This window comes from Cryptomeria japonica, chromosome 1 (assembly GCF_030272615.1).
Source record: "Cryptomeria japonica chromosome 1, Sugi_1.0, whole genome shotgun sequence".
NCBI lineage: Eukaryota > Viridiplantae > Streptophyta > Pinopsida > Cupressales > Cupressaceae > Cryptomeria > Cryptomeria japonica.
In genome coordinates this window covers 539,802,462-539,818,741 of record NC_081405.1, presented here as the reverse complement: position 1 = coordinate 539,818,741, position 16,280 = coordinate 539,802,462, and positions in this window count along the sequence as shown.

The following is a 16,280-nucleotide window of genomic DNA, read 5'->3' as shown; positions in this document are numbered from 1 at the left end:
AACCTCACAATCCAGTATGTAAGGAATGTCAATTTGAAAAACAAGTTAGAGAAAATTTCAAAAGTATTCTAGAGAAATCTAACAATGTTCTTGATTTAATTCATACTGATTTATGTGGTCCAACAAGAACTATAAGTATACAAGGAGATAGGTATTTTATGCTAATCATTGATGACTATTCTAGAATGTGTTGGGTTACTTTTCTCAGGGAGAAATCTGAAGCATTTGGGAAATTCAAGCTATTCAAAGTGATGGTAGAGAATGAAACCGACAAGAAAATCAAATGTTTGAGATCAGATCAAGGAGGTGAGTTCACATCTAAGGAATTTAATACATTCTATGAAGTAAATGGGATAAGAAGACAATTATCAACACCTCAGACACCACAATAGAATGGAGTTGTTGAAAGGAAAAACATAACTATCTTGGATGCAGCCAGAAGTATGACATCAAAAGAAAATCTACCTCATATATACTGGAGAGAAGCGGTCAATACACCAGTTTATACATTCAACTGAGTTCACATCAGAGGTGAAACCGATAAGACCCCTCACGAATTATGGTTTGGTAATACTCATACTCTTAAATATTTTAGAATATTTGGAAGTAAATGCCATATTAGAAGAGAGATGAGTATATTAGAAAATTTGATCCTAGAAGTGATGAAGGAATATTTCTTGGTTATTCATCTAAGAGAAAGGCATATAGATGTTTTAACAAGAGATTGCATAAAATTGTTGAGAGTGCAAATGTGAAGATTGATGAACAATTTAGAGGAAATTCAAGGTACATGGACTATGAACTGGCAATAGAGATAATCACAAATGAACCTACTATGAGTACACCGATACAGAATGTTGATCCAGTTACACCAGCATCATCTGAATATTCAACAGTTACTGAAGAACAACAACAAGTAAAAACACCCAGGTATGTAAGATTGAACCACTCTGAAAGTCATATAATTGGAAACAAATTTCAAGGAGTTATGACTAGAGGAAGATTGGTAAATGAAGAGGTATGTCTTATTTCTCAAATTGAACCTACATCAATTAATGAGGCATGTGAAGATAAATATTGGATTAAAGCCGTGGAAGATGAATTGGAACAAATTAAAAGGAATAACACTTGGTCATTAGTTCCCTAGCCTAAAGACAAAAATGTAATTGGCACTAAATGGGTTTTCAGAAATAAACTCAATGAAGATGGTAAGGTGATCAGAAACAAAGCAAGATTAGTGTGTAAGGGATATTCATAGAAAGAAGGAATTGATTACAATGAAACCTTTGCACCGGTAGCTAGAATTGAGGTAGTCAGACTTTTATTGGCTTTTGCAGCACACAAGAACTATAAATTATACCAAATGGATGTTAAATGTGCATTTTTGAATGGAGATCTTGAAGAAGAAGTTTATATTGAACAACCTGATGGATTTTATTTGACAAATAACAAAGACATGATTTGCAGGATAAGGAAAGCTTTATATGGACTAAAACAAGCTCCTAGAGCTTGGTATGCTAGATTGGACAAATATCTTTTGAAGCTTGGATACACTAAAGGTAATCCTGATAACAATCTATACTACAGAGTGAATAATGATGACATCTTGGTTATTGAAGTTTTTGTTGATGATATAATCTTTGGAGGAGAAGATGGATTGTGTAAAGACTTTTCTAACAAAATGCAGCAAGAATTTGAAATGTCTATGATTGGAGAGATAAAATTCTTTTTAGGATTGCATATTTCACAGATAGATAAAGGTATATTCCTATGTCAATCTAAGTACTTGAAGGAATTACTAAAGAAATTTGGCATGGAAAACTCTAAACCGATAAGGACACCTATGACTACAACTGATAAATTATCTTTGAAGGATGAATCAACACCTGTTAATCCGACTAGATACAAGTCTATGATAGGAGGTTTATTGTATTTGACACAAACAAGACCTGATATTATGAATGCAATATGTATTGTTTCAAGATTTCAGAGTAATCCTAAAGAAAATCATGAATCAACAGTGAAAAGGATTTTCCGGTACCTACAGGCACTACAAATCTTGGTTTATGGTATCCTAGCAATGAAAATTTTGATTTATGTGCATACACAGATGCTAATTGGGCAGGAGATGTAGATGACAAAAAAAGCACCACCGAAAGAGCATTTTTTCTTGGTAGAAGACTAATTTCATGGTTGAGCAAGAAACAGAGCTGTACATCACTATCAATATCAGAATCAGAATATGTTGCAGCAACAACTAATTGTACATAGGTATTATGGATCAAACAAATGTTGAAGGCCATAAAGGTAAAATGCAAGGAACCTATAACTATTTACTGTGATAATATGGCAGCAATTGATATATCAAAGAATCCGGTATTTCACTCTAAGACTAAACATGTTTCTATCAAATTCAATTTTCTGAAAGAGAATGCTGAAGCAAAAGAAGTGAAATTGGTTTATGTGAATACTAAAGAGCAGATTGCAGATATTTTTACAAAGCCTTTGCCTAAGGAGTCTTTTGAATATCTCAGAGAGTAGCTTGGAGTTCTACCCCCACCGATAGAGACTTAGATAGTTGATGTTTGTCATCAACCGACATAATTAATAGAAAAATCTTTTATTCCGGCTTTGATGAGGAGAGCTACTTTTTAGGGGGAGTAGTTGGTATATTGTAATGAGTTGGTATTTTGTATTTGGTTTTGTATTTCTTTGGAATTTGATATCAAAGAGGGAGAGATTGATATGGAAAAATACACTATCCCTTGGGGGAGAGATTGTTACTTGGAAAGATTGTTGGAGAGATTGATTACTCTCTGTATCTGCATTTTGATTTCTGGTAAATGATCTCTTTGGGAGATTGTTGGTTTTTGGTTTTTGGCATTTCTGTTTTGACACCTTGATGGTTTTTCCATCTTGTGTTGCCATCAATTCCAAAGGGGGAGATTGATGGTATTCTAGATATGTTGATATGGTTTTGTCATTGATGTCAACACTTGTCAACCTTATCAACACTTGGAGATCTTTGGTTTTGTTCACTAGCAAGTCACTGACTTATGCACAGTCACCAGTATTTGGTTCACCAGCAGGTTATGTTGTTCACCGACACTTGGAATGACTTGGAGACAACTTGGTTATGTCGAAGACATTATTCGATCACTTGGTTTTGGCGATTTGGTTATTGGTCTATTAGGGTTTGCATATTTGCTGTTACCGACAAATAGGTCCAGGTTATGCACCGACAAGCATATCTATTCCATATTAGCACAACACGTTATGGAGATGATTTATTATTATTGTAAATGCATTGAGCCAACATGATGCATTGCATAATGATTTATTTGTAATTGATTTTATTTTAATATCTTTTAGTGAGCTGACCTATTCAATTGGTCTTAGGTTATGGTATAAATGTAAGATCTCATTTATGAGATTGATATGTGATTGAAAAAAGAATTGTAATAGGGTATATGTGAAAATAAGCAGAGCTATAGACACAAACATCATTTGAAGGTTGAAGGAAGGTTTATGTGAAGGCAATCAAAACTAAACTGGTACTGAATCTAGCATATGAAGATGCTATGACTCCCATGTTGTGATTGAGCAGTGAGCTCTAGGCAGCTGGCCTTTCTGCATGTGCAGACTCCATATTGTACACACATACTATCTGCAGTAGTATCATTTGATTGTGGGTAAGGCTTCCCACCGTGGTTTTTCCCCTTATAGGGTTTCCACGTACAAATATTTGCTTTGTGTTGTGGATGTTATTGTCTTTTAGTTTCATGCATTAATCTTTACCGACACTGCAATTAACTGATAAATTTGTCTACCGACATAAAGTTTGGTTTACCCACATTAAGCATTAAGTTTTGGTTATGTTAATTTTGGTTGAATTTATTGGACAACTGATTCACCCCCCCTCTTAGTTGTCTCCGAGACCTAAAAATGATGTTGAGAATATGATTGAGAAACTCATTCCTAATAGTTCCCTAATTTATGTTCTGATAATCTTGATTCAAGAGATTCTAGAAGTATCCCAACACTTCTCTACAGATCTCATCTTTGGAGTAGATAACAGTCCTGTCTTCTTTGAGCAACTCCAAAATTTTATTTCTATTTCTGTTTGTAATCCAGAGTTGTGAAAGAATTTTGGGTTCTTATCCCCTTTCTTGAAGCCAGATCTCACACAAATTTTGCCTTCAAAATTGTTCCTCTCTGACCAAGATTTCTACCTGCTCTGATTTGAGTTTTTTCTCCAATCCAAACTCTTCTCTCATACCTTGAGCTATAACAACTTCATTTAGAGCCCTTAATTCACTTTTAATCCTTTGGCTTTTAGTGAAAATGTTCTTGAAGTGTACTCTATTCCACTCCTTGAGTTTAGTCTTTATGTATGAGAGTTTCTTATGAAAAATAAACATCTTGGAATGGTTTCTAAATCTAGATTCCTTCCATCATAGAGTCAATGAGGCCAAAAGGGACAAATCCTTGATCCACATCCTCTCAAACTTGAAGGGGGATCCACCAAAATATGGATTTGAAGGGAAGAACTATTGCATTGGAAAATGATCTGATCCACTAAATGGAAGAATTGAAGATTCCACCAAACTTGTAATCAAAGACCAATCACCAAAAAGAAAGAATCTGTCTAACTTTTCGGCTATGCTAGTGAAACCATTCCTTCTATTGGTCCAATTATATTTGCCATTATTTGTCACTATTTCCCTTAGCTGATTGGAATCAACAAATTCTTGAAAGTCTTATTGTATTCTATTCTTCACCATAGAACCTCCCATATTCTCTGAGCTGCTGAGGGTTGCATTAAAATCCCCCCCAATAATAATCTTATCATCCTTTTCAAAATTGAGTTTCCTAGACAATTCGATCTCCAAATGTGCCCCACATCCGCTTCCTACATCGACATTTTCTTGAACCACCCATTCTTTCCTCTCTGAAAAACCCTTAGCCTTCCATTCTTGCGAATTGGTAGGCCACTTGCTGGTGGGATGTTTGGCATGAAAATCTCTACTTCGATTCCTGCTTTGAGTCCAAGGAGGGCCGATAAATTTTTGATTTCTTGCTAGCATACCCATTTTGGTTTTTGAAATTCTCTGGACTCTAGGGTACAACTGATATAGTGAGTCAATCTAGAGCCCTTTTCTAAATACCCACTATGGCCTATATTGCCTCTGAAGATTTGAGGGAGGGCCCGACTGCCTCCTGACATCTTTCACTGAATCATGACCTGGGTTTCCATATGCCTGCCATCTGTTGTTGTGTCTATCCCTGATTGCATCCATTGGGATAGCTTGATCTGTCTCATGACTCCACAAAGTTACCTTCCATTAAGAACTCCTAACTCCTTCTTGTCAATCATAGTGCTGATTTTGCCCAGTCTGGATCTACTCTCGAGGCCCCAAGATGCCTACGACACACCCACCATGAGAATTTTTGCCATCACCTCCTGCTCCCACCAATTTTTTCCCCTACTCACATGGAGAAACTTGGATATTGTGGCTTAGCCACTATTACTTAGACATATTGACTCCTAGAGAGGTTATGTATTTTTAGAAAGGCTTCATTTGTAATATTTATCATATTTAAGGGTTTCTAATTTTTGTTGAGGTTTTTTGTCTTTGTAATTGTGGAGATTTACCTTGGTCATTTTTGGATTTTCATTTCATCCTTGTTTGATCATCTTGAAAAGGGGAAACTATAAACAATGGAGAGATGACATTGTAAGACATGTTTATTAGCTTCAATTGTTGTCACAATTATATGGTCTAAATTTCTCATAAATGGAGAGATTTACAATGGGGAAATTTTCTTGGAATTGCGAAAGGGATTATGTCCTAGGAGTTTGTAGACTAAAATTTTGAAGATATATAGAGATCTTGATACTTATCCATTGAAAATGATCATGTGTCAAAATATCGCGTGCCTCTTATTTTTTTAGAAATGATATCCTATGCCTTTGATACTATTCAGGAGTTTGGTTCTTTGGAGTGCTTTGAATATTCAAAATACGAGGATGAGGTTTCTTTAGATTCTCCTTCTTCTCCTTCAGAAATAGTGGTTTTTCCTTCACCTTTAGTGATTCCTTATGCAAAGTCATTGATCAAGGCTCCAATCATTCGTGCTTAGATGGACCACCCATCTTTTGTTGATTCATCAAAGTTTAGATTAGCTTCTTTGAAAACCTTCTAGTGATTCTTTGTAGTAGAACCATCATTGTCTTTTGAATACATATTTATGGGATGATTACTTGACAAGTTGTCTTTCAACCTTGTTTGTAGAGATTGACATTTTAGATTTGGAGGAAGAATTTGGGGGGTTATCTCTCCTCTTTGATGGTTTTTATTACACTACTTTTTTCAAACCACCTTTTCCTCTGGAGATTGTTCTACATAATTTTTCACATAGTCTTGGTTTGTCACCTTCTTTGTTGATTAGGTATTTACCTAATTTTATTGTGGCACCATCATCTTTATTAGATAAGGTGATATATGAGTATATTTCAGAGATATCATCATACATCTTCATCTTTCTTCCTATCAATTCCTATTTGAAATGGAAACCATTCCTACATCTGTACTTGGTTTTACTTCTTCCTAAGGGGACACAAGTTATTTGTAGAAATTGATTTTTTTTTTAGGCATTTACCATTTTTGTAGGAGATTCCACATTGTGGGTGGCTACATAGTCTATCTCTTTCCCTCTTATGGGTGCTATCAATTGTATCTTTGTGATGGATGTAGTACTTAAGGGTCATGATGAGTCTTCCATTCATCACTCATTTCATTACTTGTACATGATTGTGTTCATGCATTCCCTTTTGGAAAGGTTTTTTTCCTATGTGGTTTTTCTCCTTTACCCCATTAGTGAGAGATAATTTTTAAATGGGTACCTAACATGGAATTGTAGTGAGGACCCATCTTTGCATCATTTGTATTGGTTTTTTCTTGCTAATTTGCACTTAAAGGGGGGTTTTGGTGTGAATATAATATTTTACCTATCTAGTTCACCTAGTAGGTCTTATTCAAGCTATTTTCTTGCCCTACTCTCTTGTGGAAGGCTATCTTTTTGTTTTGCAAGTGATCTTGGGGTGTTTGAGCTAATCTTCAATTGCTACAATTAGTCCTCATGGGTCAAAGAATCTAGCTAGAGATTTTAATTATTAATATTGTTTTCCCTTATGAACTTGTATGGCTGACTAAGTTACCTATCTCATATTGGATGAAGGATTGGTCCAAAATATACCAATGGAAAAAAGAGCCCAAAGTGGTCATTCATTTCTTGCCTTATATTAGATAAGCTAGCATAAATTGATTATTATTAATTATGAAGTATTGAAAGAAGACTATCAAATATGAAATAAACTATAATTTATTACTTCTTATTTCTTGTGAATGGTCATTATGATTTTTTTTGGTTAACCAAGTGGATTGTTTCTTGAGTATATTCTGGTTGGTTAAATGCCATTATTTTTGGATATTGTTTATCTTGTATAGATAAACAATTAATTTTGGTTTTAAAAAGTGAAATATTATAAATCTTTTGGAGTTTATCAATTATATTTTATTACAAATTGTATTATATACTAATACCAAACATAAGAGCATGATAAGGGATTCTTATGAATGGCATGACTCGAGATAGACGTGTAGCGTCGTAAATTGTACGCACTTGCTAAAGCAGTACAATTTCACATCTAGTTTAGCACCCGCCTTGGCGCAATTTGCAATTTGCATTGCATTTCTCCTTTAGCACTTAATTAATCAAATTAATTAGGTCTAAGGTCCTATTTCATCATCCTTCACATCATAAAGTCGGGCCCTTTCATTAAAGTGTGCCCCTTTTCATTTTATTCCTCCAATACATCATCTAATAAAAAACCCTAATTAGGCCTTCTTTTGGACTTGGGGGCTTGATTTTGAGGGTCAAAACATCTCGAAATCACTTGTAACTTCGGGATTCTCTCTAAAATCATAGTATCTGACGGCCCTGAAAATTTGGTGAAAAGTTGCCGGGACCATGGCGCCCGGAGTGCACACGGTCCCGAACATTTTTCCCAAAATTTTAGGAGCACGATCCAATCATAAAATAAAGCTTAACCCCAAGAAATTGGCGGGATATTCAATCTCTAGGTCGGCCAAAAGTTGGAATTAAGTCCTAGGGTTTCATACATAAGAGCTCTCTTTCTTCATTAGAAGGGATCCGAATTTTGTTTTCAAGAACCTCATATGCAGCGAAAGAGCAGATCTTTGAAGACTTCAGCAACTCTCAACATTCATCCTCCAAGCATTCATCAAATCCATTCATTCACTTAGGGCTTTGAAGGCATTGAAGAGCAATAAGGGATCACCGACTGAAGATTAGCTTGTATCCCTCCCTTGGGGTTGGGTATGATTTCATGTTGTTTTCATGTCTTTGCATAAGCCTCATTATGTCACTTACATTCATGCTTTAGATCACTTGGCATCTTGATTTGGAGCATTTACATTGTCATTTACAAGCAATTAGGGTTTACTTTCTAGGTTGCTCTAGTTTGCTTACTTGCATTTTAGATCTTGCACACACACAAGGTCTGCACACACATTACTTTTAAAATACAACTTGGCTATTCATGGAGGTGGAAATCACCGAAGTGGGGGTTTGACTAAGGCAAAACCCTATATAGCTGCCCAAACACCTTTTCAGATATAAGTGCAGATTTCGGGATTCAGACGACGCCACAAGTTGCAGATCCAAAAGAAGCAGACGGAGACGGAACCATACACCAAGTTTCAGAGCAGAAGACCAGGACAGGGGCGTGGGGCGCCCTGGTCCCTGGGACAGGGGCACTGGGCGCCCTGGTCCTCCTGACAGACAGCAATTTTTAGCATTTCCGACAGTTTTCCAGATTGCAAAGTGGCAGTTTCATGTGCAGTTTCAGGTGCGGAATCAGGACAGTGGCGCCCGTGCCCCCGTCCTGAACATTTTCACTTAGATTTTGACTCTGGGTATGCATCTGCATTCTTGTCTTGTCCTTATGTTTGCAGCTTTCCATTGTTTAAGTTCAACTCTGCAATCTTGTTATTAGTTCATACTTGCATTTTAGGGTTAGGAATTGAACTTGCATAATCTTACCTTTCAATTACAACAAAGGAATAGAAACCCTAATAGGTAGCCCGTGGCTCTCTCTTTCACCAAAAAGAAGTAGCCAATTGTGCGATACCTCTAGGCTCTTTCGTATTCCGTAGTGTGTGACAAAAGGTAGGATTAGGACATGTTGTCCTAGTCTCGCTTTTTCCCCCACACATTTTGGTGAACCCGACGTGAATTGAATTATTTCTTTCTCTCGCATTGCATTTGTTAGATCTAGATCTAGATTTAGTGTGTTTCATTTAAGTTTCATTTTCAAAAAAAAGAAAAAAGAAGAAAAAGGAAAAAGAAAAAAAAAGAAAGTGTGTTTCTTTGTTTCTTTGCATTGTGTGTCTCAGTTTTGTGCAACTTTTATTTCAAAATGTCAGATTTTTATTTGCAAGATGTTCATATTTATGATGATGTATGCAATTATGCCGATAATCAGTATAGCCAAGATGAATTAGATGAAGCTTTAGATGAGTTTTTGAATCCTAAAGAGGCCAAACCTTCATTTTACCAAAAACTCATAAACCTTGTTACTATGCCATTTCGTTGTGATGAGAAAGATAAGTTGAATGATTCCTCTCAAGGGTACATTCCTATCAACTCTTCCACTGAATCTAGTAACATGGTTGTTTTTAATAATCCCCTCTATGAGGAGATGTCTCCTTTTGAATCAAAAGATAAACCTTTTAATAGATATGATCATGCTTTGTTGGATGATGCTCTTGATGACTTTGTGGCTTTATCGAAATCTCTAAACAAAAATAAAACTTCTAAATTAGTTAACATGATAAACCTGAATGAGCATAATAAGCCTCTCTTTGAAGTCCAAGGTGCTTGTCCTTCTCCCACCTTTCAAGTTCCTAAATCACCTCTCCTTACTGTCCAAGGGAGGTATGATTCCTTTCTTACTCCAAATAAACCTATCATCACTGTGCAAGGAAGAAAACCCATAAGTCCTTATAATTATGCCAAGGAATTAACTAGAGAGAGTTATCATGCGGTTGCCCATACTTATCATACTAGAAATAATAGGCAACCTAATCCTCCTCCGGTTACTCCAGTTTCTCTTCCAAATCCTCCACAAGCTCCATGCATTTCACAAGTTCTTAGTAAGGAATATGATCTCATAGAGCAACTTAAAGCTACCCCTGCTAAGATATCCCTTTGGGATTTGATTCAAACTTCTTCTGCTCATCACGGAATGTTACAAGATTCTTTGAAAGATTTGAATATTCCTCCACCGAATACATCTAATAGTGTCTTTGGTTAACTCTGTGATGAATCCTAAAGCTCATATTGTGTTTACTCAAGATGAGTTGCCCACTAGTGAAATTCAACATCAATATGATCCCTTGATGATTGTGGTTATCATAAATGATACTGCTATAAGACGAACACTAGTAGATAATGGCTTTGGTCTTAATGTGTGTAGCATTAATCTTTTGCATAAGATGAATGTGGATACATCCCTAATTGAGCCTGACTCTCATCCTATTCGAGGCTTTGATAATGTGGCTAAAACTTCATTAGGTACTATCACCTTACCCATCACAGTGGGGCCTGTTACTTTGCCTACTCCTATCCATGTTATGTCGAGAAATCTAACATACAACTTGCTATTAGGGAGACCTTGGATTCATAGTATGCAAGCGGTCCCCTCTACATTGCATAGACAAGTTAAATTTATTTATAATAATAAAACATATACCTTGATAGGTGATACTAATTTCCAAGCTTGTTTACAAACATCTACTTCCAAAAGGAGTTCTTCTAAGCCTTCCTCATCTAGTGATGACTCTTTAAACAAGATACCTATCGATGAATCCTCGCTCTCTGATGATCAAAATTCTTTGGATGAGTCTGGAGCTCCTGAAGAAGATTCTTCTCAACTTGAATCTACACATAAGAAGGATTTTGATCCTGAGAAGGTTCTCGCAGAAGACGATTGGGGATCTCTTGATTTTAATCCTACCTTTGTAGGTGAATATAAGGTTCCTTCTAGAGAGCTTAAAGCTGAAAAGAAGGAAGAAGCTAAAAATCAATCAACATTACCTGAGCCTATGAGCAATAACTTCGTGGCCGCTTCTCAAACTTCTTCTCCTCACACTTCCAATTCTGAAGGGTTTGATTCTTTGTCTTATGAAAAACCACCTTCTCTTTCTGAAATGGCTGATCGTTATGGTCATGGTTTTCGTATTCTAGCTAAGCATGGGTATAATGGAAATGGCTGTGGTGCTCACGAACAAGGAATAAAAGTTCCTCTAGAGAATAATATTTATGATTATGCCTTTGGACTTGGTTATAATCCCTGCAAGCACACTAAAGCTTCTAGAAGACCATGTATTAGTGTTAATGTTATTTCTACATCTCTACCAATGAGACACCCTGAGTATATTGATCCTTCGTATACCTGTGCATTGGATGTTTTTCCTACCGATGATGCTTTAGCTGAGTTTTTAGGAGCATATGATACTCTTCCTCATTATCATCACAATAGGGGATTCCCTTATTGTTTGAACACTGAAGCCTATTTTGGAAAAGAGACTGATAACGATGAGATTGTGAAAGAATTTCCTCAGTTAAAGGATACTCCTCAACAAAGTAATCTTCTTATAAGCGACACCATTGATGTTAAGATGGATTCCGGCAATGAAGAAAAAGTTATTAAAATTGGAAAATGTCTGGACGAAGAAGAACAAAAACAATATGAAGATTTATTGCATGAATTCCTTGAGATCTTTGCTTGGACATATTCTGACATGCCTGGTATAGATCCTAAGATTGTCACTCATAATATTGTCTTAGTTCCTGATGCTAAGCCGGTGAAACAAAAGATCCGAAAAATGAATCCTAAGGTGGCTTTGCTTGTTAAGGCTGAGATTGAAAAATTATTGGAGGCTGGATTTATCCGCCCTATTGATTATTCCCCATGGATTTCAAATATTGTCGCTGTGGCTAAATCAGATAATAAAATAAGAATGTGTACTGACTTTCGAGATTTAAATAAAGCTTCTTTGAAAGATGATTTTCCCCTCCCAAACATTGACATGATAGTTGATTCTACAGCAGGACATGCTTTGTTATCCTTCATGGATGGTTTTTCAGGATACAATCAAATCTTCATTAATCCTCAAGATCAATTCAAAACTGCTTTCACCACTCCTTGGGGTACGTTTTGTTGGGTAATGATGCCTTTTGGACTTAAAAATGCCGGCGCAACTTATCAACGAGCGATGACCCTTATCTTTCACAATTACATGCATAAGATTTTAGAAGATTATGTTGATGATGTTTTAGCCAAATCCATTCTCCGCATAGATCACATTAAGATCCTTCATCAAATCTTTGAAAGGATTCGTAAATATCACATGCGCTTGAATCCCCAAAAATGTGTTTTTGGTGTGGATAGTGGAAAACTATTAGGATTCATAGTTTCACATCGTGGGATTGAGGTGGATACTAAGAAAATAGATGCTATTGTCAACATGCCACCTCCTAGAAATGTGTCTCAACTCAAAAGCTTACAAGGAAAGATTCAAGCTATTCGTAGGTTTGTATCTCAACTTGCGGATCGTACTTTTCCTTTTACTCAACTTCTCAAAAAGAATATCACTTTTCAATGGAATGAAGATTGTCAGCAAGCATTTGAAGATTTAAAAGTGTATTTGGCTAATCCTCCTATCCTTCAACCTGCCGAACCTTCTAAACCCTTCCTTCTTTATACAGCTGCTTCCTCTCCTGCTCTTGCAGCATTATTGGCACAACATGATAAAGATGGTAAGGAGTGTCCGGTTTATTATATAAGTCGTACCTTACTCGATTATGAGACCCGATATTCTGCGATAGAAAGACAATGCTTGGCCTTGGTGTTTGCGACTCAGAAATTGAGACATTATCTTTTAAATTCAGAAGTCCATGTCATGGTGAAGTTTGATCCGTTGAAGCATCTTTTCTCTAAAACCGATTTATCAGGACGCCTAGCTAAGTGGGTTATGATGTTAACTGAATTTGACCTTAAATTTGTTTCACAAAGAGCAATTAAAGGGCAAGCATTGACCGATCACCTAGTTGAGGCCCCTTCACCTTTCTCCTTCCCTAACCCTGAGTCTTTTCCTGACGACTTCATCCTTTGTACAGAGAAAGATGAAACTTGGGAGTTATACTTTGATGGCTCTAAGTGTCGTACGGGATCGGGGGCAGGTGTTGTTCTGATTTCTCCTACAAAGAAGTCCATTCCCTTATATTATCGTCTCAATTTTCTATGTACCAATAACATTGCTGAATATGAGGCTCTTATAGCAGGAGTAAAGGCAGCCTTAGCTTTGAATATAAAACACATACATATTTTTGGAGATTCTCAACTGTTTATAAGACAAGTAACAGGACTATATCAAGCAAAACAAGACAAATTATCACAATATAAAGACCTTGCTATCTCTTTGTTACAAAAATTTGATTCTTACACTATGGAACCTGTTCCTCGAAAAGATAATCGACATGCGGATGCAATGACATGTGTGGCTTCTCTAGTATCTTTAGAGGACCCTGTGGTTGATCTTAAATTTGTTATTCACAACCTTATTTCTCCAGCTATTGTAGATGATTCTAGCTTGGTGACATGTTGTGACTTTATAGACTCAGATGAATGGTATTCGCATATCGTAAGATACTTGACCGATGGTACCTTTCCTGATTCCACCAATAGGAACACTAGGGCTAGAATTCGCAAGCTGTCTGCTAGATATATCATTCTTTCTAATGTTCTTTACCGAAGGGGTTATAACGGTCTTCTCCTTCGTTGTCTTAACAAATCGAAAATCCCTATTGCTCTTGAAGAGGCGCATTCAGGTGCCTGTGGGGGGCATTTTGGAGGCAAATCCTTGGTTCAAAGGTTGCTCCGTATGGGATATTATTGGCAAACTATGCAGCAGGATTCTTTTTCATTTGTCAAGAAATGTCATCAATGTCAACAACACAATAATTTGATTCATTCTCCTGCCCAAGAACTTCGTTCTCATGTAGCTTCTTGGCCTTTCTCTACATGGGGGCTAGATCTTATTAGTAAAATCTCTCCTCCTTCATCTCAAGGACATACTTTCATTATAACCGCAACAGATTACTTTACAAAATGGGTAGAAGCTATTCCCCTTCGCTCTACTACTGCTGAAGTGATTTGTCGATTCCTTCTAGAAAACATTATTTATTGATTTGGGATACCTTCCACTATAATCTCTGATAATGGGACATCATTTAAGAACAAGGACGTGAAGAAATTCCTCGAGAAGTATCATATCAAACATCGATTTTCTACACCATACTATCCTCAATCAAATGGTCAAGCCGAATCATCCAATAAGATGATTGAACAAATTCTTCGTAAAACCGCGAATAAGCATGGTAAGGATTGGAGTACTCAGCTAATCTATGCTCTTTGGGCCTATCGAACGAGTGTATGAATTGCTACCGGAACTACCCCTTATAATCTTGTTTATGGTGCTGATGCTATTATGCCTTTAGAATTAGAGATTCCATCACTTAGAGTTTCTCTCAAAGGTATAGTAGATGATGACGCTTATAGAGAACAAAGACTTCAACAGCTTGAGATGCTTGATGAACAACGTATAAATGCTCTTGAGCATATTCAAGCGTATCACAAAACTCTACAACGAAGCTATAATGATAAGGTTATTCAACGTTCCTTCTCAGTGGGTGACTTAGTTCTCTATGAGAATCAGCACAATGTGAATGCCTTACCTAAAGAAAAGGGAAAATTTAGTCCTAATTGGCTTGGACCGTATATCATTATTGAAGATTATGGATTAGGTGCTTATAAAATAGTGGGTGTAGATGGTATGTCTCTTAAAGACCCTATAAACGCTATGCACTTGCGTAGATACTATGCTTAATTCCTCATTCCTTATCATTCATCTATTTCCTTTCTCACTTCTTCAAAATTGGATAATATGTTAGCATATCTTTGTTAGAGCAAATAGAATTAAATGATGTTGCTTCGTTCCTGACAAGCGTGTTTCTTTACTTTATGGTTTGTCTTGAATTCATTTATGTAAATTGCAAAAGATTTACATTTTTCATTATGTTGGCATATTATACAATGTCTTTATGTGTTAAGTTGAATTGTGTCATGTTGTGTTTAAATTCAAATTAAATCACATTAGTTATATGATTCGTAGACTTAACACATATTTTCTTCCCTATCATCAATGTAGTACTTGATCAAATATTTTAATTAAGTCACACATGTATCAATTTAGTCATGGAGCATTGAGAAATCAATCACATGGAAATTAAATTCAGAACATACATGTACATCTACCAAATGTATTAACTTTAATCAAAATACACATTGTTTTAGACATTAAGGATAACATGTTTGAGACAAAGAAGCATGTATATATATATATATATGTGGATCAATATACAAAGGTAGGTCACTATACATCCAAAATGTGACCTACCCTACATCATAAGATCATCTCCTATCCCTAGGGCTGGTGGCTGGAGAGTGACGACTAGATGTTCCCTCCCGATCTGGCCATGCAGGTGGACCCATAGGCGTATAGTGTGATATAGATCGTGAGTGACTCCGAGAAGAACTCCTATGATCCCTATCCATAAGGATCGCGTGATACGAGGTAGCCTCGGCCTGAGCTGCTGCTAGATCACGCTGTGCCCACTGAAGGTCCTCTGATAGAGCTCGCTCTCTCTCCCTCCATATCTCTACCTGTACTCGAAATGGGGAAAACAAATCATCATGCCAACTCGCGTTCCCTTGAGGTCTATAAGCAACCTGTGAGGAACTAGGGATCTGCGCCGTCGTAGAAATATCTGTCACTGCCTACTGGATCAGGGAACGCCACTCCTGCACATTAGCTGTAGTAGTAGAACAAAACATGTATTAGTACCATTTTATATCATCAAAACATCAATCAATCAATATAAACCTACTATACCTAGATCTCCCTCATGCTAGTAGGGATCGTGATATGGTAGCATCTGTGACTGGGAACTACTAGGCTCCTCACACTTGAATGATCTGTGCACGATGGGTACAGGTCTCCGGATCGCCTCGTGTTCCCCCTTTTGGGGAATAATGGGAGGATCTAAGGCTATGGTATCATCTCCTGAAT